General features: G+C 47.3%; 1 protein-coding gene and 1 pseudogene across 2 annotated transcripts in view; one reads left to right on the top strand and one right to left on the bottom strand.

Annotated features, from left to right (window-relative positions):
- Window positions 1-7626, bottom strand: part of LOC111152655 (abhydrolase domain containing 2) — a 94438-nt gene extending 86812 nt beyond the window's left edge. Inside the window, exon 1 of one of the 2 annotated variants that reach the window (XM_022511199.1) lies at window positions 7512-7626. The gene's annotated coding sequence lies outside the window, so the exon portion shown is untranslated. The remainder of the gene's footprint in view (window positions 1-7511) is intronic. The other variant, XM_022511201.1, reaches the window with a different exon arrangement.
- Window positions 7411-22971, top strand: LOC111152553 (annotated as a pseudogene).
- The last annotated feature ends 471 nt before the right edge of the window (window positions 22972-23442 follow it).

The following is a 23442-nucleotide window of genomic DNA, read 5'->3' as shown; positions in this document are numbered from 1 at the left end:
TGTACAAACATGAAACTTGGCATAAACTTCTTTCCGCGCTTTCACAATGGTGGGGACCAAGACAAAGGTACAAATGATATCATTCAAACAGTAAAGGTGAGATTAACTACATTAATATAATGAGGCCGATGCCATTTTTTTAAAAAGCTTTTTAAGTTTCGTTATTTTTAAGTGATCCCTACACCCCACGTGGGGCTCAAATTCACCACTCTAAGAGCGAGAAGCACAAGCTCTTCTGACTGAGCCAGCCAGGGGACCCTGATGCCACTTTTCAGACCTGAAATCCCACGACCATAGCACTATGTTCCTGTCCTGTCCTAGGCAGTTCCTGCCGCTGGGCACCAGGCACAGGGTAATAGCTGTGATCCCGGGTCCCCTCCTGTCTGCTGCGAGTGTTGCCGCGGCCTCCACTGGCACGGGACTCTGTGCTATCCCTGGGCTGCCCCGGATTCAGCTACTCCTCCTCCCCATGCTAAGTCCTTCTGTCCTCTTCTCTGTAGCAGGTGACCTGGTTCCAACTCACGAGAAATTCCCACACACGGAGGCCGTGCGGTTGGACCCAGCCATAATGAGGTTATCCCAATGATCTGGGACAGACTTTCGAAATATTCCCAATTAGTGTTAACATGAAACTGAAAAGTCCAAATGTTCTTAATTTAAGGAGAACCCAAGGGATCTCTGGGAAATATTCTTGACTTGGGATGGAATGATGCGGTAGAGCAGAGCAAAGAGTGCCATGGGGACACGGAAGAGAAGTCACAATCTATCTCGGAAACAACATGAGCCACCACCTGACGTAGTAAATTGAGAATTTAATAAGTTTAAGAATATGCTTCAAAAGACTGGTGTATAAATACACTGGAGGGTCTCAATTCCAGTGAGTGGTGGGGGTCCGGTCCCAGCCTCCTGCTCTCCTTGTTCTTAAGAACCCTAACGTGGCACCTTAAACATGAACAAATCAAGACCCCACAGTGCACTGGCTCAAGTCGCCCTAAGGCGCTACAACTGCAGATCAAGATCAACACGGAGTAGTCTACACTGCCTGAAACACTGGGCACAAACCCACACCAAACCATGCTGCAACTAGGCCAGATGGGCTGCCCGAATGGCCGGGTGTCCCAGCAAGGGGACAGCCAGCACTGCTTAAGGAAACCGAAAAAGTAAGAAACCTCCTTGAACAGAACCCTCTTCTTCAGCATCCCGGCCCCCGCAACCCAATGCCATGATTCCATCTCCACCAGCTCAACCTTTTGATCGGTCTAAATCTGTTTTGTTTAAAAGGTGGTTCTTTATCCTGGGACACGAACCTTCCCGTATTTTTGGTGTTAAAATTTCTTTTAAGGAGCGCCTGGGTGGCTCAGTGGGTTAAGCCTCTGCCTTCAGCTCAGGTCATGATCCCAGAGTCCTGGGATCGAGCCCCGCGTCGGGCTCTCTGCTCAGTAGGGAGCTTGCTTCCTTCTCTCTCTCTGCCTGCCTCTCTGCCTACTTGTGATCTCTGTCTGTCAAACAAATAAATAAAATCTTTAAAAATAAAATAAAATAAAATAAAATTTCTTTTAACAACAGGGGCAGCTGGCTGGCTCAGTCAGTGGAGCGTGTTGACTCTTGATCTCGAGGTCCTGAGTTCAAGCTCCACGTTGGGCGCAGAACTTACTTAAAAATAAACAAACAAGGGGCCCCTGGGTGGCTCAGTCGGTTAAACACCTGATTTGATTTCAGCTCAGGTCATGATCTCAGGGTCATGAGATCCAGCCACGTGCTGGGCTCCTCTGCTGGTCCCTCTCTCTCTGCTCCTCCTCATTCTCTCTCTCTCTAAAATAAATAAAATCTTATAAAAACAAACAAACAAATAAATAAAAAGAGAGAGAGGGCCCTCCTCAGTGCAACATGGAGATGACAAGGCTTTTTTATTTCTATCTCTGAAAAGATGAAAATTTGGCAATCCTATGTTGGACTTCCTGCTTTGTTTTTTATGCTCTGACATGCCTAAGGGAACAGTATACGAATACATGTTTGGACTGATAGTGCATAAATGGGGTGATTTTCAAAACTTCTCTCTCTTTTACCCCCTGGGAGACTAGAGAAGGCATAACTGATAAGGCCACCTCCCTCTCCTATCACAAAGCACAGTATCTATGGTACAACTGGTTGATCTTGTGGATGCCCAGCACTGAGCAAAGACCAGCAATGACTCCAGATTAGACTGGCTGACGAAGACCTTGGCTGTTCAGTTCAATTTCAAGGTGATTTTAAATTAGACTCGGAGATAAATGAAAGCACCATGAGGATTAAGGCACATTTGAAGAAAAGAGGGAAACAGAACAACAGGCAAGATCTGGGAGCCACAGAAGACCACAAGACCATGCTTAATTCCGTGCAGTTATGGAACACACAAGTGCAGCCATAGAAAATTCACATATGAAGAACCCGGAACTCTCTTCTTCAAGTCACCCATTGGAGAAAGCTTGGCCAGGCCCTATCAGGTTCAGACCTTGGAAATGGTAAAGTGGTTGAGAGAATCTGGGAAACATTCCTATGAACAACCAAAATGATATTCCCAAATGTTGGTTTAGGAAGGATGCTCCCCCAAGGCACAGGTGGGAGAGCTCGTTTTTCCTAGAGAAAAAGGTTGGGCACTGAACAAAGCTACCCCAATGGGAAGGCCAGGCCAGCGGTGAGGGGCAGGCTTGCTTCCTGATGCTCTAGGACCAGGAACAACGGAGCCAGCGTCGCGGTGAGGAGCCAGGGCTGGATGTGACAGAGGTGCTGAAATGTGTATCAGAAAGGCCAGGAGCCTTCTCCGGAGACCAGAGAAAACACAGCAGGCTTTCCTGGAAATTCCAGCACATTCTGAGCAGAGGGCAAGGGGCAGGGCCCAAGGCCCACTGCTCCTCACTCTCCAATGCTTCCACTCTCCCTCCCCAGGATGACCTTTAAGGGAAGCACTCCACCTCACCTGGCCTCCTCTTAGGCTTAGAGCGACGGGATGTAGAGAAGAAACCTAGTTTGCCCCTAAATATCCACAAGATGCTTTAGGATCTCCACACTGCTTGAGTTAAGACGGGCTCTTAGCATCCTTAGAAACGGAAAGGAGATATCTAAAATAGTCCACCTTCATAAAAAATGACAACGGAGAGCTCTCTTTCCATACTGCCAAGAAATACTAAGTGAAAAGAGAAAGCAAGCTTCCAAATAGCATGTATAGTATGCTACCACGAAGGGGATAATGGTGATGAACTTGCTAATGGACGCGTGGAACACCCCTGGAGGATGAAGAAATCAGTATCCCTGGTTGCCTCTTAAGGAACAGAAGTCGGCAGCAGGAGTCAGGGCTGGACGGAGATGTGTTTACTGGCTCGCCTTTGGTGCCTTTTGACTATTTTCGCTCATTGTATAAGTGCATTACTCATTTTTTAAAATTCCAATGAAAAACATTAAAAAATGTGTTCAATGTAAAGGAAAAACAAAACAGTCCTTATGCAGAAACAGAACACACAGCTGGTTTCTGGGCACACACCAGATGCTCCGTTTGTTGAACTTAATGAACCTCTGCTTAAAAGCAACAAAAGAAAAATAAGAAACACGGCAAATCCAAGGGTATCAATGTTCCAGTTCTCTAGTAAGCTCCTTACCTGTTTGCTACTTCATAATCACACAAGATTGGGCAAGGGGGCCTTGCAGTGGGGTCTAGTGCCCAAGCTTCACCGATAACAAACAGGTCTGACCATCGGGCCACACCAGCCATTTTATAAAATGAAAACGTTTAATCCAAAAAACATGATGCCCTGGAACCAAGACAACAAAAATAAATATGCAGATATGAAAAATGATCCTGGGGCGCCTGGGTGGCTCGGTGGGTTGAGGTCTCTGCCTTTGGCTCTGGTCAAGATCCCAGGGTTCTGGGATCGAGCCCCGCATTGGGCTCTCTGCTCAGCGGGGAGCCTGCTTCCCCCTCTCTGTCTCTGCCTGCCTCTCTGCTTATTGTGATCTCTGTCAAATAAATAAATAAAATCTTTAAAATAAAATAAAATAAAAAAAGAAAAAGAAAAACGATCCTGTGGGGAGAGGATGTCAGCATGCACACAGTGTCAACACAAAAACAGTAGCACAGGGATTAAAAGTGTCCATGCATGGCCAACGAGGTTGGAACGTAGAAAGCTGCTATACAAAATTCTCAAGCCAGACCACATCCAGAGGCAGACCGAGCCCCTAGGGCTCTGTTCCTGGGGACAGTTTAGTCCAAAAGGGAGCAGGAAGGCTTCCACACCTCATGGTCGAGTCAGCCACATGCTCAAATTGGTCAAGGAGTACCCAAAACCCACATTGCAATAAACACCAGGATACTGTTAGCAGGAGATCCAGCCGAAATTCTGCCACGTGAAATTCTATTACTTTGGAAGTCTTCCGGCTAGGGTTTCTCAAGGAACCAGGATTTAAGGAAAAAAAAAGAAAAAAGAAAAAAAAGAAAAAGCAGACTCCACCTCTGTCTTCCGTAGGACCAAAGAAATTGTCTTGTGTTCTGGGCACAGGGGAACCACTAGACTCTTTGCGGGCTTTGCTGCAGATGACCAGGAGAAAGATTTACATGGAAGAATAAAGGAATAATGGCAAACGAGAAGCCTTTCCCTAAGATGTTATGGAAAAGAAAGTGCAGTGGAGAGAAAGGGGCCCATATTAACACACAAAGAACCTAAAACAATTATACTAAGATGGCTGAGCTCTATAGAATGCCGGGAAACAAAACCCCAAAACTCAGAATCAATTCTTAAGAAGGTGCCAATCCATGACTCTGACAATCTTTGGTTCATCCTAGAAAACTCATAAAAACCGAGAAGGAAAAACCAAAGGTGACCGAATGCCTGCCGGCAAATACAGGTGATGGGTATCTTCCAATTAAAAGGGAACTGGCTGGCAAACAGAGAGAAGGTGTTTATCCAAACTGTGAAGACAATAAAGGAAACGAAGCTGAAAGGAAGACAGAAGAGAAAGGGAACTTTTCCAACTACAGAGAAAGAAAAAGCTGTTCCATTATACTTGCCATCTCGTTCATTTCAAGCTCAAGAAGAGAAGAGGAAAACCGGTGAAGAAGCTACATTACCAGCAGAAATCAGTCACACACTTGTGCTCCTGCCAGGAACACCGCGCTACCGGCGCTCCCCCTGCTAGAATGACTAAGTAACTTGCTTAAATGCATTTGACACACGATCCTTGAACTTCCGAAAAGCACTTAATACAGTGGCTCATGAAATCTTAATCTAAAAATGTTCATCCATTTATAATCAAGCTGCATCACACGGACAAATGGACAAGAGAGCCAAACAGAGGGAACTGAGAATTTGGAAGAATGCTGGGAAGACTGGTATTATCACGGACTTTATCACTTTGAAGGATTTCTTTCCCTCTTTTTAAAGAGAATAAAAGAGATTTGTCATCTCAAAGCAGCGTGATTACAAGGAGAGGACAACAGAGAGAAGGGATGTCATGATTCAATAAAAGAAACCTTTTTTTAAAGTGCAGTGTGACTTAGAAAACCCCACAGACGTTTATGCGACACTGAGATCTGGAATATGTTTAATGAAGTGGGGGCAGGAGACAGGAAAAAAAATTAGTTCCTGATAGAAAATACTGCGTGGTAGATATGGGGGGGGCATAAAAAGGCAACAGAACATCGTATTTGGCAAATCGATAGTGGTTACTATGTACAGGGCACTGTTCTAAATGCTTAAGATCCAGTAACTCATGCAATCCTCAAAACAACCTTCCAATCTCAGTACCATCATCATTCCTGTTTGATAGGCGAGGAAACAGAGGCAATGGAGAGGTTAACTAACTTGCCCAAGGTTACAGCTTATAAGAAGTAAGGCTAGGATTCTGTTCTGGGCACTCACCCCAAAATCTGTGCTCCTAAACTCTCTGGACTCCCCTAGAATCTAACTACCAAGAGAGCAAGTAAAATACAAGTCATGCCCTGGCTAAATCCAGGGTCAACTGATCATCCCTTAGTCATGGCTCTGCGATGACCAGTCAGCCCTGGGACGCCTGCGGGCCTTAGTTTCCTCACCTGTGCCTTGAAAAGACAGATTAGGTAAGCTCTTAACTAAGGGATCATGAGCTCTAAAACATCCCAAGTCCATGCTGACCATCCACAGTCTATGACCTGGTCTTATGTTTACACTCTTTCTTTGCCTCCTGACCTTCAGAAGATTACTGTGTCCTCTCCATTCAGGCAAATGCCAGGGAGTAATGAAAGGGGTACTGTATGGTTTCTTCTTTGGACTCGACTTAATGCGGTTGTAGCGAAATGGCCCTGGAAAAGCTCCGGGAGCAGACAACATGAACTGTGCCAAACCTATGGTCTCCCAGGCCCCTCTCTTGAGCCTGTTCTTGGAACCTGCCCTTGGATCTGGTTACTGGAATGCAGGTGAAACTGACCCACTGAAGGGGCGGCGGGGGAGGGGTGGGGGTGGGGGGTGGTGGGGGGTGGAGGCGGGAGACAACCAAAAGAGAGGAATTGGGGGAGATTAAGATTGGGGGATATTGATGCAATCCAAGGTAGTTCTAATTACGGAGTTTCATGATGGCTAAATAAACCTTATCTTCTTGGTATACTCCATTCTCTTTGCTGACACCCACTCTTCAGAGTTAAGGCCACAAAATGCATTTGGATGAATTCAGCACCTAGTTCCCAACTAACAGACCCCCAGAAAAAGCCCTCTCAAGCTAGGCATTAAAGGTCACCCAGAGTGCATCTGCGAATGGAGAAGGGCCTTACAGGTGGGTCATGGAGCCCTCCTTTGAGAGTCTTTTGGAAGCATCCCTGACAGGTGGCTGTCATCTGGCCTCTGCCTGGACGCTTCCAAGGTGGAGGCACCGGCTGCCTCCCCGGACAGGCAGCCGCTTGCACTGCTGGACGGCTCTCTGTGGGTAAAGCCCACGAAGCGCCTAGAACAGTGCTTGGCGCGGGGCCAAGCTCAGTAAGTGCGCCTCGGACTGGGTCGAAAGCTGCCTCCTTACAACTTGAAACCATCGGTCCTTGGTGCGCCCCTGGAACCCTGAAACGCAGAGGCCCCCGGGATGCCCGGAGCTGTAATCAGGCCCCTGGGCCCTCTCCTTCCAGCTGCGGATCCCAGACCTCCATCACCAGGCCTGGGTCGGCAGATCTCCTCCACAGACCCCAGAAGTCCCAAGAGTGAGCACCGATGGAGGGATGGCCGGCAGGGAGGCCGCAGTCAGGGAAGTCCCCATCCTCGGAAGCCGCGGTAGGAGGGGACAAAGGGCTTTCAGAAAGGCGTATCCCACCCGCTGCGGTCCGGGCTGCCTCCCTCCCAGCCACTGGGCGAGCCGACCCTCGGGACCCCTGCGGCGCCAGGTGACAGGCCCCGGAGAATCAGAGGCGCAGGCAGCGGCGCGATGGGCCGAGCCACGACGGGGACCTCGGGGCTCAGGGGTTTGGCGCGACGGATACCGGCCGCGATCCCGGCTTAGCGGAGTTCGCTCGACCGTGGCTTTACCTGCGCGTGGTTGACCGCGGGCCAGCTTGCGCCCAGCCCGGTTCCTGCAGCTCCGCGGCTGCCGGCGGCGCTCATGGAAATGCAGCCGGAACCCCTGGCCAGTGCAGCTCCCGCCGCTACCGGCCCCGCCCAAGCAACTGCCGCCACGCCCCTGACGACGGCTTCTGCCACGCCCCCGACACGGAACCCGCCCTCTCATTGGACGGCCCAGCCGCTGCTCTGCCAGCCCCGCGAGTTCATTGCATCCAGCGGGCAGCCCATTGGTCAGTGGAGCTGCTCCTCAGAATGGAGGCGGAACCCTCGGGGAAGAACTCCTCCACAGTTGGTTACCTTTGACGTCTTTAGCCCGTGGGCTGAATCGCTATTGGATAAGGCTGGCCCGGAGGGGGCGGGGAAAAGTGAGGAGGACTAAAGGATGGGTCGTGTTTGATGTGGATCCGGGCGGGGTGCGGAGAGGGAGGCAATTGTGACTGCGAGCTTGGTTTGGGGGCTGGGTAAGGTCACGTGTCTTGTGAAATTGAGAGAGGGGGAGCCCGACTAGGTAGTTCAGCTGTGGAGTCCGCCGGGTCCAGGCCGACACACTAACTCACCTGTAGCCCAGGATAGAGCGCACAACACCGGTCGTGACCGAGACAGAGGAGGGAGGCTCGTGAGTCACCGAGCCGCATGGAGAGGAAGGGATGTGGAGACAGGAGCCTCTGGCTCCTTCCAGCTGGGTTAGGGTGATGGGGACATGCCGGCGCAGTGTGGACCTGTCGCTGTCCCACCGCCCTTCCAGCCCTCAAAATGACCCTAACGCAGTGGGAGGCAGCCTTTAGAGTCAGACCTGCTGTTGACTCCTGCTGGTTGCATGGTCTCGAGGAAGTCACTTAACCTTTCCGCATGCACCCTGATTTCTTTGGCTACCGGGAGTAACAATAGTAGTTGACAAGGAGATTAAATAAACCTGATAATCACTACCAGTGCCTGGCACTCAGCAGGCGTTTAATCAAGACTGGTTCCCACCCACTCACCTCCATGGGTCCATGGAACTCGGCCCAGTTCTAAAATTCTATGAGCCTGACACTGCTTTTGGCACGTGCTTTGTCAAGAATAGAACAGTTGACTGACTTGAAATGTAACCCGCTTTAAAGGTGGACAGGGCCACCCTATCACCGCACCGGAGGGCTGGGGGATAGAGAGCAGGAGATGAGACGGGAGCAGCATTTAGCGAGAGAAGGGAAGTGGTATTTGCAGCAATGTTAAATTTTTTTCCAGCCCATTTCAGGATTATGACAGGGAAAAATGGAACTTTCCTCCTCCTGTTTAGCCTTCCAAGTGTCCAATGGCTCAAGTTTCACGGAGGGTGCCCAAGTAATCCTTTGAAGGCTGATCAGCACTGAGCCAGAAACCACCGCATAAAATCTTTCAGGGACTCCTGAAGCCCATCCCCCTTCTGAAGGTGTGGGAGTCCTAGAGTGTGAACAGAAACAGCCTCTTTGGCCAGAATTTAGCCCCAGACCCTTTGGGTCTGCCTTTGAGAGAACCCACACCCAAGGTGTTCCAGGGAGAAGGAGAAGAAAGAATCCTTCACCAATGCTGTATTTTTCAGTCAGTTGCCACCTTACCAAAAAAAAAAAAAAAAAAGAAGAAGAGAAAAAAAAAAAGTCGCACCTCAGTAGGACCCCCCAGGGTTCTGACTCTTGCATTAATACAGCTTGGGCTACCAGAAAAGAACTTTAGATCTGTGGCCAGTTGTGTGTGTATGCACGCGTGTGCAGGCACACGCACATGCGCATGAAGGCACATTTGTTTCTGCTCCATTTTCCCAGTTCTCCTGTCTTTAAATAGTACTTACTGCTTGGTGGTCATACCATGTCTGCACATGTGCTGGGGAAACTGGCCCAACACAGGTCTGCTCCTGCTGGTGTTTGCTAAAGGAGACAGAGACGTCTCCTACGGTCCTTCAAGGCGCTGAAGTGGTTCCTGAGATTTAGGAAGATTTCTCCGGCTTGATTCAGAGCCACAGAAAGCAGCTGTTAAGAGTAGAGTGCTCTACCGGATGAATTTTTTTTTCCCCTGTCAGGGGCACAGCTTCAGCCAAGAGTTCCAAAAAGGAATTCTAAAACACAATTGCATCACAAAGGCTCAAAAAAGTGCACAGCAGAGTCGCCTGGGAGGCTCAATCAGTTAAGCTTCAGATTCCTGATTTCAGCTCAGGTCATGATCTCAGGGTCATGAGGTCTGGCTCTGTGCTGGGCATGGAGCCTGCTTAAAATTGTCTTTCCGGTTCTCCCTATGTGCCCCTCCCCCTTAAAAAAAAAAAAGATGCACAGAATGAGCCCACTTAAGAACGTTTCTCTAAGGTGATCATTTTAAAGTCCCTCAGAAATGGGGATCACTCAGAAGTGGGGAATCACAGAATTCAGGGTTTGTTTTCATATACTCTTTCTTCCTCCTCCCTTTCTTTCTTTCTTTCAAGATTTTATTTATTTATTTGACAGAGACAGCGAGAGAGGGAACACAAGCAGGGGAGTGGGAGAGGGAGAAGCAGGCCTCCTGCCAAGCAGGGAGCCCAATGCAGGGCTCGATCCCAGGACCCTGAGATCATGTCCTGAGCCAAAGGCAGACATTTAACAACTGAGCCACCCAGGCGCTCCTACACTTTATTTTTTAAAATAGTTTTAGATTCAAGGCGCCTGGCTGGCTCAGTTGGAAAAGCATGCAACTCGATCTCGGGGTCATGAGTCAAGCCCTACATTGGGTGTAGAGATTATTTAAGTAGCTTAAAGAAAATAGATAAATAGTTTTAGATTCACACAGCAAAATGGGTAGAAAGTATAGAAAGTTCCCGTTTATCCATCCCCCCAACACAGGCAGGATTTTTTTTTTTTAAGATTTTATTTATTTTACAGAGAGAGAGAGCCCATGAGTTGGAAGGACAGAAGGAAAACAAGAGAATCCCAAGCAGACTCCGAGGTGAGCACAGAGCCCGAAGTGGGGCTTCATCTCACAACCGTGAGATCATGACCTGAATGGAAATCAAGAGTCAGAAGCCCAACCAACTGAACCACCCAGGTGCCCAGGATTATTATTATTTTTTAAAATGTTATTTATTTATTTGAGAAAGAGTGCGTGTGAACATGCATGTGCCAGTGTGGGGAGAGGGAGAGAGAGACTCTCAAGCAGACTCCCCACTGAGCGTGGAGCAGAGGAGGGGCTCCATCCCACGACCCCGAGATCATGACCTGAGCCAAAACCAAGAGTCAGACACTCTACCGACTGAGCCACTGGTGTCTGACTGGCAGGTTTATTTTTTACTAGCAATATCTACCAGCGGGTGAAACTTTTCCTTTAGAATATCCTTGCCAAAAGAGGGTTCCCAGGACCAAGTTAAGGTTTCTGAGACTAGACCTCATCACTATAATCAGTGAGAGGAAAGTGGGGGAGGATGTGGCTGACAGAACAGTGCTAAAAACCACAGCCTGGAAACTCATGAAATTTCTCAGAGGGTCTGAGAGCACCAGGAGTCAAAGATTGTTACTTTCTTTTTCCACCCAGTGCTGCCTGTGTAAAGTCTAGGAAGGGAGGTCAGAGTTGTCCATGGCCAGACTTCCTGGCTAGCTTCTCATTGATAATGGAGATGAAATTTGTTTAGAAGTTCCAAGTCCCTGTATGCAATAGTTGCGTGAGGGCAAACTATGATGAAATTCCAGGGTTTGGCTTGGTTTGTTATTGGAAAAAGCTTCCCACCGGCTGTTTAAAACAGCGATGAATAGCTAGTTTATGTTTTAGGCTGCTTCCTTACACCTACACGGGAAGCTCTCTGTAAAAAAAAAAAAAAAAAAAAAGCATAGGGTTGTTTTTCGCCGGGGAGAGTCTTGGTGTATGCCAACTGCCCTGGAAAATTTTTAATAGTGCCTCCCTTTCATGTCAACTGTTCTCAGTTTAGATGATAAATGATATGGCAGTACTTACATACACAGGGCCCAGCACTGAAAATGCTCATAAAATGCACTCACACACACACAGGTGAAAAGCTGTTCCAGCCTTATAATCAGATACAGGGTATCAGATAGGTGTTTGGTTCAAGATGACTTCTTAATCACCATGCATTCCTCTTGTTGACGTCATCCTTAATTACAGTCATAAAAATTGAGTTCCTCATGCTATCAACTCAAAAGGAGTCAATAAAACTTGTGCATTAAATAAGCCTATCGCACACCCTTTCCTGCCTCATTCATGTTATTGAGCTATTTTAAAGCTGTTTACATCCTACCAGAGATCCCTATTTTGTTTCTCCGTACCCAGAATTAACAAGAGAGCAAATATTTTTACTGCACAGGACCCACAGTACTAATGAGATAGAACAATAAACCAAAGTCCCATCTCAATATAGGACAAATACGTAGTGAAGAGATACCAAAAAGACTAAGCAGTAAGCAACAGAGCCTAATCAACACTGTGAACCATTAAGCAGAGGAGGGAACAATTTCTCCTGATTCAGATTCTTGGAGATTTGAACCGGGCCTTGAAGTTGGGGTGGGGAGAGGTGAGGACAACAGGAACAGAAGCCTCTAAGTGGAAAAATACAAGACATTTTGTTTGGAGCAGAGTCCAAGTGGGGGATCAGCAAGAGAGAAGATGAAAAGGTGAATAGGGCTGGTGGTGGATGGCAGTCAATGCCTTCATCTGAGTGAGTTCATGGCTTCATCTCAGCTGCCTGAGTAGTTGGACATCCTGGCACAGTGTATGGCCTGCTGCAGGTATCTCTATGTATTCTTCCTAATTTTGAACCTCTCTCTTTATTACCTGGTTATTATTAGCAGTTTCATTAAACTCACCCACTTTTTATTTATTTTTTGAAGACTTTATTTATTTATTTGACAGACAGAGAGAGAGAGCATAAGCAGGAAGAGTGGCAGGCAGAGGGAGAGGGAGAAGCAGGCTCCCTGCCGAGAAAGGAGCCCCATGCAGGACTCAATCTCAGGACCCTGAGATCATGACCTGAGCCAAAGGCAGATGCTTAACAACTGAGCCACCAAGTGTCCCTTGCCCACTTTTTAAATGCCTTCTTGTGCCTCATACTAAATCAGTGGTTCTCAACTGGGGGGCAAGTTCATCCACAACCCCAGGACATTGGCAATATCTGGAGGTGCTTTTTGGTTGTCACAACTGAAGATAGTGACATAACATTTAGTAGGTTAGAGGCCAAGGGTGTTGCTGAACAGGATAGCCCCACAACAAAAAATTTTATGGCCCCAAATGTCAGTCATGCTGAGCTTGAGAAACCCTGCACACCTAACCAATAATGTCTGTGATATCATGGGCTTGATGTGCTGGCTAGATTTTATTCTACTTTACATGAAAATAATTTCACAACTATTAAATTTTAAGAATGTTCTTCCCCGTGCTACTTGATTCAAACAGATATTTGGATACCCACACTCATGGCAGCATTATCCACAATAGCCAAAAGGAGGAAGCAACCGAACTGTCCATTGATGGATGAATGGATAAACCAAGCGTAGCACAGGCACACAATGGGGAATTGTCCAGCCATAAAAAGGAAGAAAATTCTGACCCATGCTCCACCAGGAGTGAACCTTGAAGACATTATGCTAAGTGAAATAAGCCAGTTACAGAAGGACAAATGTTGCATGATTCCACTTACAGGAAAGTCACATTCATGGGGACAGAAAATAGAATAGTGGCTACCAGGGATGGGGACAGGGAGTAATGGGTTGTTATTTAAAGGGCACAGAGCTTCTGTTGCAGGATGAAGTTCTGGCATTGGAGGGTGGTGATGCTTGTACAGCAACATGAATGTGCTTAATATCACTGGTTGTACATTTAAAAGTGGGTAAGAGGGTAAACTTTATATAAGGTACATTCCACCGCAGTAAGAAACGTTAAGCTTTTTCTTGGGATCACCTGTGATACATCTCAACCTGCTTTCAAAAACATGAGTCCCAGCTCATAGTAGATGGTCAGTAACATTTGTTGAATGAAATGGAAGGGAGTTAGATTCATCTTCTTCCTAACCATAAAAAGCAATTGAAGGGGAGTGCCTGGGTGGCTCAGTTGGTTAAGCAACTGCCTTTGGCTCAGTTCATGATCCTGGAGTCCCGGGATCGAGTCCCACATCAGGCTCCCTGCTCAGCAGGGAGTCTGCTTCTCCCGCTGACCTCTCTCCTCTCATGCTCTGTCTCCCTCATTCCCTCTCTCTCTCAAATAAATAAATAAAACCTTAAAAAAAGAAGCAACTGAAGGACATGTGCTTTAGAAGCAGAAAGATCTGAATTTCAGTCCAGCCTGAGGCATTCATTGGCTGTGTTCTCTCAGGGGAAGTGAACTGAGACTTTATGAGTCTCAATTTCTTCCTTTATAGTGTAAAGAAAATAATGCCCATCTCATAATGTTGGAAAATGACATAATGTGTGTGAAATGCTTAATTACATTACATGGTATATTGTTTGTGCTCTATGAGTGATAACTATTGATATTGTCATTATTTTTTAACAGATTTACTGGGATATAATTCACATGTAATACAATTTTCCTATTTGATGTGTGCAATTCAATGGTTTTTCATATATTTAGAGTGTGCAACTATACCACAATCAATTTTAAAACATTTTTATCCCCCCAAAAGAAATCCCCTTGTCCACTAGAAATCACTCCCCATTTCCCCCAAAAGCAACCTCCACCAGGTCTAGACAATCCACTATCTACTTTCTGTCTTGATAGGCTGGCCTATTCTGGATGTGTCATGTAGATGGCCTCATACACGATGTGGTCTTTTATGACTGGCTTCTTTCCCTTAAAATGTTTTCAAGATTCATTCACATTGTAGCACGTATTCATATCTTATTCCTTTCTTTTTAATTGAGTTGTAAGTGTTCTTTATATATTATAGATACAAATCCTTTATCAGATATATGATCAGATACTTGCTCCCATTCTGTGAAGTGTCTTTTCATATTAATGGTATCCTTGGAAACACAGAAGTTTTTCATTTTGACGAAGTCCAGCTCACCTATTTGTTTGTGCTTCTGTTATCAAATTGAAGAAAGCTTTTCCTAATCCAAGATCCATGGGGATTTACTCCTGTATTTTCTTCTAAGAGTTTTCTAGTGTTAGCTCTTACATTTAGGTCTATGCCTATTTTGAGTTAATTTTTGTATCCTGTAAGCAAGATGCCCAGATTCATTCTTGTGCATGTGATGTCCAGTTGCCCCGCACCACTTACTGAAAAATAATTTTTTTTTCCCATTGAATGTCACACTTGTCAAAAATCAGTTGGCCAGAGATGTACAGGTTTCCTTCTGGGCTCTTAGATCTAGTTCTCTGATCTATATGTCTCACGTTACACTGTCATGATTACTGTAGTCTTTACGGTAAGTTTTTTAAAAAATTGGTAATTGGGAGTCCTCCAACTTTGTTCTCCTTTTTTGAGGTTGTGTTGCCTCTTCTGGCTCCTCTAATGAATTTTTCATTTCAGTTCTTGAACTTTCTGACTCCAGAATTTCCATTGGTTCTTTTATAATTTCGCTTTACTGAGATTCTCCCTTTTTTTAAAAAAAATATTATTTATTTATTTGACAGACAGAGATCATAAATAGGCAGAGAGGCAGGCAGAGAGAGAGGGGGAAGCAGGATCCCCGCTGAGCACAGAGCCCGGCACGGGGCTCGATCCCAGGACCCCGAGATCTTGACCTGAGCCAAAGGCAGAGGCTTTAGTCCACTGAGCCACCCAGGTGCCCCCACATTTTTTTAAACATATAATGCATTATTTGCTTCGGAGTACACGTCTGTGATTCATCAGTCTTACACAATTCACAGCACTCACCATAGCACACACCCTCCCCAATGAGATTCTCTCCTTAATCAGACACTGTCATCAGACCATCCTTTACTTCTTTAAACATGGTTTCCTCTTTCTTTGACCATATTTATGACAATTGCTTTGAAGTCTTTGTCTGCTATGTCTGACATCTGAACCCTCTTGAAGGCAGTTTCTGATACCTGATTTTTTTCTTGTATATAGGTCATACATTCCCGTGTCTTCACATGTATCACAGTTTTCTTTGAAAACTGGATATTTTAGGTAACTTTGGATATAGACTCCTCCCCACTCTGGGGCTTCTCATTGTTTGCTTGTTTACTTGTTCACTGACTTGGCTGGACTATTCTAGTGAAATCAACTCCCTCATAGTGCACATTCTGACATCACTCTTCAGGGCGTACAGCCTTGGATATGTGCCCCCTGGATATGGTCAGTCTCTCTGGGGTGACAGTGGTCTTAACAAGACTTTGTCTATTGGGGCACCTGGATGGCTTAGTTGCTTTAGTGTCCGACTTTGGCTCAGTTCATGATTTCAGGGTCCTGGGATTCAGGGCCTCGTGTCAGGTTCCCAGCTCAGTGGGGAGCCTGCTTCTCCCTCTGTTTCCGCCCCCCTTTCCCCCTGCTTGTCCTCTCTCTCTCAAATAAATAAGTAAATAAAATCTAAAAAAAAAAAAAATCCCAACAAAACTTTGTCTCTTTACCGGATTTCTGTGTTCAGCCTTCTGCCTCTTGTGGTATCCGACTGTCAGCCTCCACCAACGGCTGGCTGGTCACTCTACTGGGTTTAACATTGTCCTGGGGCATAAACCGCTCTACAGTTTTGTCCAACTAAATCTGGGCCCCTTTCCAGGGGTAGTCTTCGAGGCTTATTCCAATCAAGAGGGTTCTCCACAGCTGTCTCTTTTCCTGGTTCTTTCTGTGTACATCTAGCTAGTCGACAGTTGAACTGCTTGCCCAAGTAGAGCTCCCAGACTCTTCTTGGCTCCTTACCAACAACATTTCCATTGTTTTTTGAAAGTACCCTACGCTTGAAGTTCCCTACACTGTATTCCAAATAAAGTCAGTTTCCTTGGGGAGAACTTTGGAGCTCTCTGTTCCTATGGCCTGTTTCTCCTTCTAGGCAAAACCACTGCTCCAGAACATGGGGAGCGTGGGCAGGGACAATGGCCTTCTTCTCTCAGAGTGACAACTTTGCTTTATGAACAGATTGCTGGACGAGGGTAGTAGACTCTACTCTTGTCTCCTTGCCTCCCCTCCCCACTAGAATCTCTATCCTGTGAGCCAGCTGGGGCAAAGGGGATGGAGGCCCCAGTATTTTTAGCCTGTGCTGCCCAAGATAGAGCTTATGCCCTAGGAGTGGGAGCTAGGTAGAGGCAATGAGCACCGGTCCTCTTAGCCAATCTTGCTTGGAATAGAGCTCTGAGAAATGCTGGCAGCCTGTCCCTCTGAGGGAGGAGGGAGCCCTGTGTTCTTGGCTTCACCTGCCCAGAGTGGAGCTCCCATCAGGCAGAGCTGGGACTGGGCAGGAGAGAGGGAAGGAGAGAGGTTTGAGGCTCAAATGTCACTCACACTGTTCTCACCAAGATTTAGTGAATTTTCCTGACTAAAAGTTCTTAATTTGCTGTGTGCTCTTTAAACAGTTTTCAGAGACTGTGAATTGTTATGGTTTTATTTTGTTTTCTTAAATTTTCCCCAGTTACAGGGTGCCTGAGTGGCCCAGTGGGTTAAAGCCTCTGCCTTCGGCTCCGGTCATGATCTCAGGCTCCTGGGATCGAGCCTCATCGGGCTCTCTGTTCAGCGGCGAGCCTGTTCCCACCCCCACCTGCCTCTCTGCCTATTTGTGATCTCTCTCTGTTAAATAAATAAATAAAATCTTAAAAAATTTTTTTTTCCCCTGTTACCATTGTTTCCCCATGGAGAGGGTTCACGGAGCAACTCACGTCACCATTCCAGAAGTCAGGCGTTCTGTTTTGCTTATTTATCATGAGGCGGTACCTCAGTCAGGCTGGAGGCAGGGTGCAGGGGAATGTGGAAGGAGGGGAGACTGGCACCAGGTGGAAGAGGTGGGGGCTGCTGCACTGGCTCAGGTGTAAAGTGACAGAGGTCTGAACGTGACGGAGGGAGTACAAAGGATAAGAGTGCTGGGGGTACAGCCAGACTCATCAGAAGCTCCCCGCAGATTAAATCTGGGGTGCCTGGGTGGGGGTGGGAAGGGTCAAAGAGAACGCCAAGGTGATTCTAGTATGGAAGAGGCTGGCCTGGTCTGAGGTAGAGCCCTGGAGACCCCGGTAGCAGATCTATTGGAGGGAAAGGACAAATAATAGTGCATTGTGCCCAGGAAGGTGGGACTTGAGAGCAAGCAGAAGGTCAAGCTTTGGAGACAAAGAATTTTGCTGTCACACGTTTTGTGTAACGCTTTGCAACAGTGGCCACACACAAGATAGCAGAAGTCACGAGAGTAGATAAGTGCCAGAGAGAGCGAGAAAAGCAGACCAGGTCACCTTCCATGTGGGAGAACAGAACTCATGACAGGCAGGAATGAGGGAGATTGAGAAGTTATCTCCAGAAAGGTAGAAATCATGAGAGCTAACACTTACTATAACCCTTCCTAAGAGCCAAGCACTGTTTTAAAAACTTTCTGTGTTTTCTTGTATTTAATCTCCCAGTTAACGTCACAGCATTGGCATCATTACCCCCATTTTATAGCTCAGAACACTGAGACCAGAGAGATGAACTAATGGGCTCTCGCAGGTGGTATGCGACGGGGCCCGAGTTAAAAACCGAAGCCGTCATGGACGTACGTAACGTTCATTCCCAAGTGTGTACCCAAAGAAACGTGCATATGTCAGTGTTCGTGGTGGCACCATTTGTGACAGCTTAGGCTATAAATAGCCCTCATGTCCATCAACACTAGAATGGATACACAAATTATGGCATCTTCATATCCAGGGGAATATTATACAGCAGTGAAAATGAAAAACCCCATTGTTAGAAGCAACAACACGGACATGATGTTGGGCAAAAGAAGCCACTCACAACAGAGACCGTGTTGTATGATGCTACTTACTTTGAGGCAAAATGAATCAACAGTGTAAGTAAGTCAGGTCACCTCTGTGCGGTCGCAGAGACCAGGAGAAGGCATGAGGAGGGGGTCCAATAACGTTCTGTTTCCTGATCCGGGTGGTGGTTACACAGGTGTGTTCATTTATGAAATGTCACCAAGCCACACACTTCTAGTTCATGCACTTTTTTGTGGACAGGTAACACTTCACTACAAAGTTGACTAAGACAGAAGAAAGCAAAAGGGAAAAAGGCCATATGATTTGAGGGCACACCCTGAGAACCAGGGAGTTGTCAAGATAGCAGCTGTCCTGTTTCCTCTTCAGTGAGTAAAATGTAAAGAAAACTACAGAGGGGAGTGCCTAAAATTATACACTTAAAAGAAATTTAAGCGGCAGATGGATCAAATGCAACATATGGGCCTTGTTAGCATCCTTATTAAGACAGCCTGGGAAAAATAAAAATAATGAAACAATCAGAGACTTTGAACACACTGCATCTCGGATGACGTTAAGGTATTGTTGATATTAGGTTTATTAATTGTATCATGATGATGTTTAAAAGGCTTTATATTTTCAGAGGTACATATTGACGTGTTTATGAGTGAAATGATGTGACATTTGGGATTTGCTTCAAAATAATGTGTGTGTGAGCGGAGAGATGAAACCGGATTGACCAGGAGTTAGTTGATCACGGTTGAGGGTGGGAAGTGGTTACCTGGGTGTCACTGCACTATTCTCTCTACTTGGTATAACTTTGAACATATTTGTAAATAAGAGTTGTTTTTTTTTTTTAATAAAGATCTTATTCATCTATTGGACAGAGAGAGAGAGCAGCAGGCAAAGGGTGAGGGAGAAGCAGGTTCCCCGCTGAGCAGAGAGCCCATTTGGGGGGGGGCCTCAATCCCAGGACCCCGAGATCATGACCTGAGCTGAAGGCCGATGCTTAACCAACTGAGCCACCCAGGCGCCCTATAAATAAGACATTTTTTTTAAAAGAAGAAAACTTACATTCAGTGTGCCTGCAATGTAATTGATGTCCATGGCTCCATATTTTTAAGTTTGCATCTCCACTGAGATGGACGCAGGTGAGCGCAAGTGCATGGCCACGGATACCAAGGGAGGAGGGAAGGTTTCTGCGGTGCCCATGGCTGTGGTTCTGCTTCTCCCCACCCAGTGCTCCACGGTTCTGGCACAGGTCACCATGACCCCCACTCACTGCCACACCTAGCAGTTGGTTTCCAGCCCCCCTACTTGACTTCTGGGTACCCTGGGACTAGTGGCAGGCACCCCTGCTTCCTCCGGCCTCCCCGCCAGTCTGCACTACAGACCCTTCTTCCCGAGGCTGATTCAGCCATGCATTCTGTCCTCAGGCCTCTACCCTCCCCCCAACCCCGTACACTCCTCCCAAGTGGTTTTATCCCCTCCTAGTAGCTCCAGGTGCTCCCAGACTGTCTTTCTGAAATGCAACTTTGATCGCCCAGCTCCTTCACTGAAACCCAGGAGCAGCTTCCCATTCCCCAGGGACCATTTTCTAACTCTTCTTAGAGGCCCAAGAGGGCTTTCAACATCTCTTCGCATGTCCACCTCCTTTCTAACTACCTCCCAGCCCTCCTCCTCCCATTCCCCTTTACACCTTGCATGTCCACCGGTTACATCATCGACACTTCTGGAATGTGCCGTGCTATTTCTTGCTCCCATACCTTTGATTCCATCTGGAACACTTACCTATAGACTACCTCACTTGGAAAACTCTACTCATCCTTTGGGACTCTGCTACAGGGTCATCGCATGGGTAAAGCCTTTCCTCATCTTCCTGTGGAGTTCCCCCATTCAGTCAACTATTCATTCATTCATTCAAAAAATATTTATGCTCAGGGCCCTGTGCTAAGGTTGGGTGCTGAGGTCAAGAACCCACATAGTTCACACTTTACATCATGGCTCTTATCTCACCAATAGTATGAACTTACTTATATAATAGCCACTAGCCACGCCTACCCCTACACCCCACCTCTTGAGGTCAAAGATAGTGACTTCTCATCTTTATAACCCAGTGATAATGGGCATTAAAGATGGTTGCTCAGTAGAACTGAAGGAGAACAGTCACTGAGAAAAGGTCTTTGGGTCTGACTCTCCACTCTTGATAATCTTGGGGTGTCTGCGTGGTGAAGTTCCAGATCAAGGATTGACAGAATGAGCCCTTTCCCCCTTGGAAACAAGATGGCAGCAAGACTGAGTGATGGGGGTGTTCAGAGTATTTTAAAAGACACTGGGAAGAGACAGTAAGAAACAGTCTTCAAATGCTAGTGAGGGGCACCTGGCTGGCTCAGTGGGTAGAGCCTGTGACTCTTGACCTCGGGGTCATGAGTTCGAACCCCACATTGGGTGTAGAGATGACTTAAAAAGAAAATCTTATTTAAAAAGAAAAAAAAAAAAGATGCTAGTGAGAGGAGGCAACCATCCAGAAGCAAAATGACAAAGGAGATGAGGTTTGCCGTTTTTGGTGGTGGTGGGTGGGATGGGAGGGCAGGCCTTGGACAGACCCACAGACAGCCAGTGGTAAAACTGGGAGGAGTCATTGCAGCCCTCCTGGAGTGCCTGTGCCAGGCCCGATCCTTTGCATCTTTTTTAAAAAGTTTATTTATTTATTTTTTAAGATTTTATTTATTTATTTGACAGAGATCACAAGTAGGCAGAGCAGCAGGCACAGAGAGAGGGGCGGGAAGCAGCCTTCCCGCTGAGCAGAGAGCCCGATGCGGGGCTCGATCCCAGGACCCTGAGATCATGACCTGAGCTGAAGGCAGAGGCTTAACCCACTGAGCCACCCACGTGCCCCTATTTTTATTTATTTTTAAGTAATCTCCACACCCCAACGAGGGACTCAAACTCATAACCCTGAGATCAAGAGTCACGTGCCTCTCCGCCTGACCAGCCAGGACCCCCTAATCTCTTTATCTTACTTAATCGTCACAGTGTTCGTGTTGGGATGAGGAGATGGGTTCAAAGTATGTCAGTGATTGTCCACCGGGTTCCACATCAGAATCACCTGAGGAGTTTGTGAAGACGTGGCTCTGGGTCCCCTGGCTTTTCCGATCTAATCTGATCAGGGACAGAACGCTGACCTCTGAATTGATCAAGTCCTTCAGAGGGAGGACTTGGTCCTCCCTCTGACTGAATTGACTGAATTGATCAAGTCCTACGGTCAGAGGGAGAGCAAACATAAGGAATCTGGTCTGGCAAGCGGAGACGCACCTACCTGGGGACCTACTACATCAGCAGCTCTGGGCGGAGCCCAGCAATCTGGTGTGACAAGCGCCACACAGAGCTCTGATGTTCACTCAGGTTTGAGAACCCCTGCCCAGTAGCCTCGCTCTGCCGACGTGCAGCATCAGCACCAGCCGGGAGCCTGTGCGGAATGCAGAGCTCAGACCTCGCCCCACACCTCCTGATTTAGAATCTGTGTTTGGCCAGACCCCTGGGCTCTTCATTCACGCAGGAGAGTTCGCGAAGCCCTGCCTTAGACCAGTAGTTCTCAAATGTGCCAGACAAACAGCATTAACTTGGGAGCTTTTGGGTTTGAAGTACAAATGCCCAGGGTGCCTGGCTGGCTCAGTGGGAAGAGCGTGCGACTCTTGGTCTTGGGGTCATGAGTTCAAGCCCCACATTGGGCGTAGAGCTCACTTTAAAAAAAAAAAAAAGGTACAGATTCTGGCTTTGCCTCCGAGAAAACACCAAATGGCCAATGGCGTTGGTACTGTGGTTGGGCCCTGGTGGGGGGCCCTGGCAGGAGGTGGGGGTCCCTGGTGGCTCCCACAGAAGCTTTGGCAGCAGCATCCAGGGCAGGGTCTCGGCCCAGAGCTGGGAGGGGCAAGGCTGAGGACCAGGAGAGGATCCCCATCTCCAAGCTGGGTCAACGACAAGAAGGACAAGAAGATCGGGTCCCCAGAGATGGAGATCTCACTCTCCCTGCCCATCAAGGAATCTGAGATCACTGACTCTTTCCTGGGAGTATCCCTCAAGGATGAGGTCTCAAAGACTCTTCCTGTGCAGAAGCAGACCCGTGCAGACCAGGTTCAAGGTGTTGGTTGCCATCAGAGATTATGTCGGCATGGGTGTTCAGTGCTCCGAGGAGGTAGCCACTGCCATCTGTGGGACCATCATCTTGGCCAAGCTTTCCATCAGCCCTGTGTGGCAAGGCTCCCGGGAGAACAAGACAGGCCAGCCCCACAGTGTCTCATGCAAGGCGACTGGCTGCTGTGACTCCTGGCTGGTGCTCCTTATCCCCAACACCAGGGGCACTGGCATTGTCTCAGCCCCTGTGCCCAAGAAGCTACTGATGATGGCCCACATTGACAATGGCTACCCCTCAGCCGGGGGGCTGCACCCACCCTGGGCAACTTCACCAAAACCCCTTCTGACGCCATTCCCAAGACGTACTGCTCTCTCACCCCTGAGCTCTGGAACGAGACTATGTTCACCAAGTCTCCCTATCAGGAATTCACCGACATCTGTAAAAACCCACACTGGAGTCTCTGTGCAGAGGACCCAGGATCCACCTGTGGCCACCGCATAGTTTTATCCAAGAAAATTTCAAGTGAATTAAAGCCTCTTAAAAAGAGGGGGGGCGGGCACCTGGCTGGCTCAGTAGGTAGACCATTCAATGCTTGATCTCAGGGTCATGAGTTCAAGCCCTGCCTTGGGTGTAGAAATTACTTTAAAAAAAATCTTTAAAAATAAATAAATTTTAAAAAACCACACACACAAAGTACAAATTCTCTAGGTATCCCATCCAGGTTTCAAATTCACTAGGTTTGAGGTCATGCCTAGGTCCCTTCTTTAAAAACCTCCCAGTAGGGTTGCCTGGGCAGCTCAGTCGGTTGGGCCTCTGCCTTCAGCTCCTGTCATGGTCTTAGGGTCCTGGGATCTAGCCCTGTGTTGGGCTCCCTGCTCAGCGGGGACCCTACCTCTCCCTCTCGCCCTGCTTGTGCTCTCTGTCACGATCTCTTTCTCTCTCTCAAATGGATAAATAAGATCTTCCAAAATC

Source organism: Enhydra lutris, unplaced genomic scaffold (genome assembly GCF_002288905.1).
Source record: "Enhydra lutris kenyoni isolate GAN:26980312 unplaced genomic scaffold, ASM228890v2 scaffoldscaffold29, whole genome shotgun sequence".
Lineage (NCBI taxonomy): Eukaryota > Metazoa > Chordata > Mammalia > Carnivora > Mustelidae > Enhydra > Enhydra lutris.
Note: the sequence above shows the minus strand (reverse complement) of the source record. Positions and strands in the feature narration are given on the sequence as shown.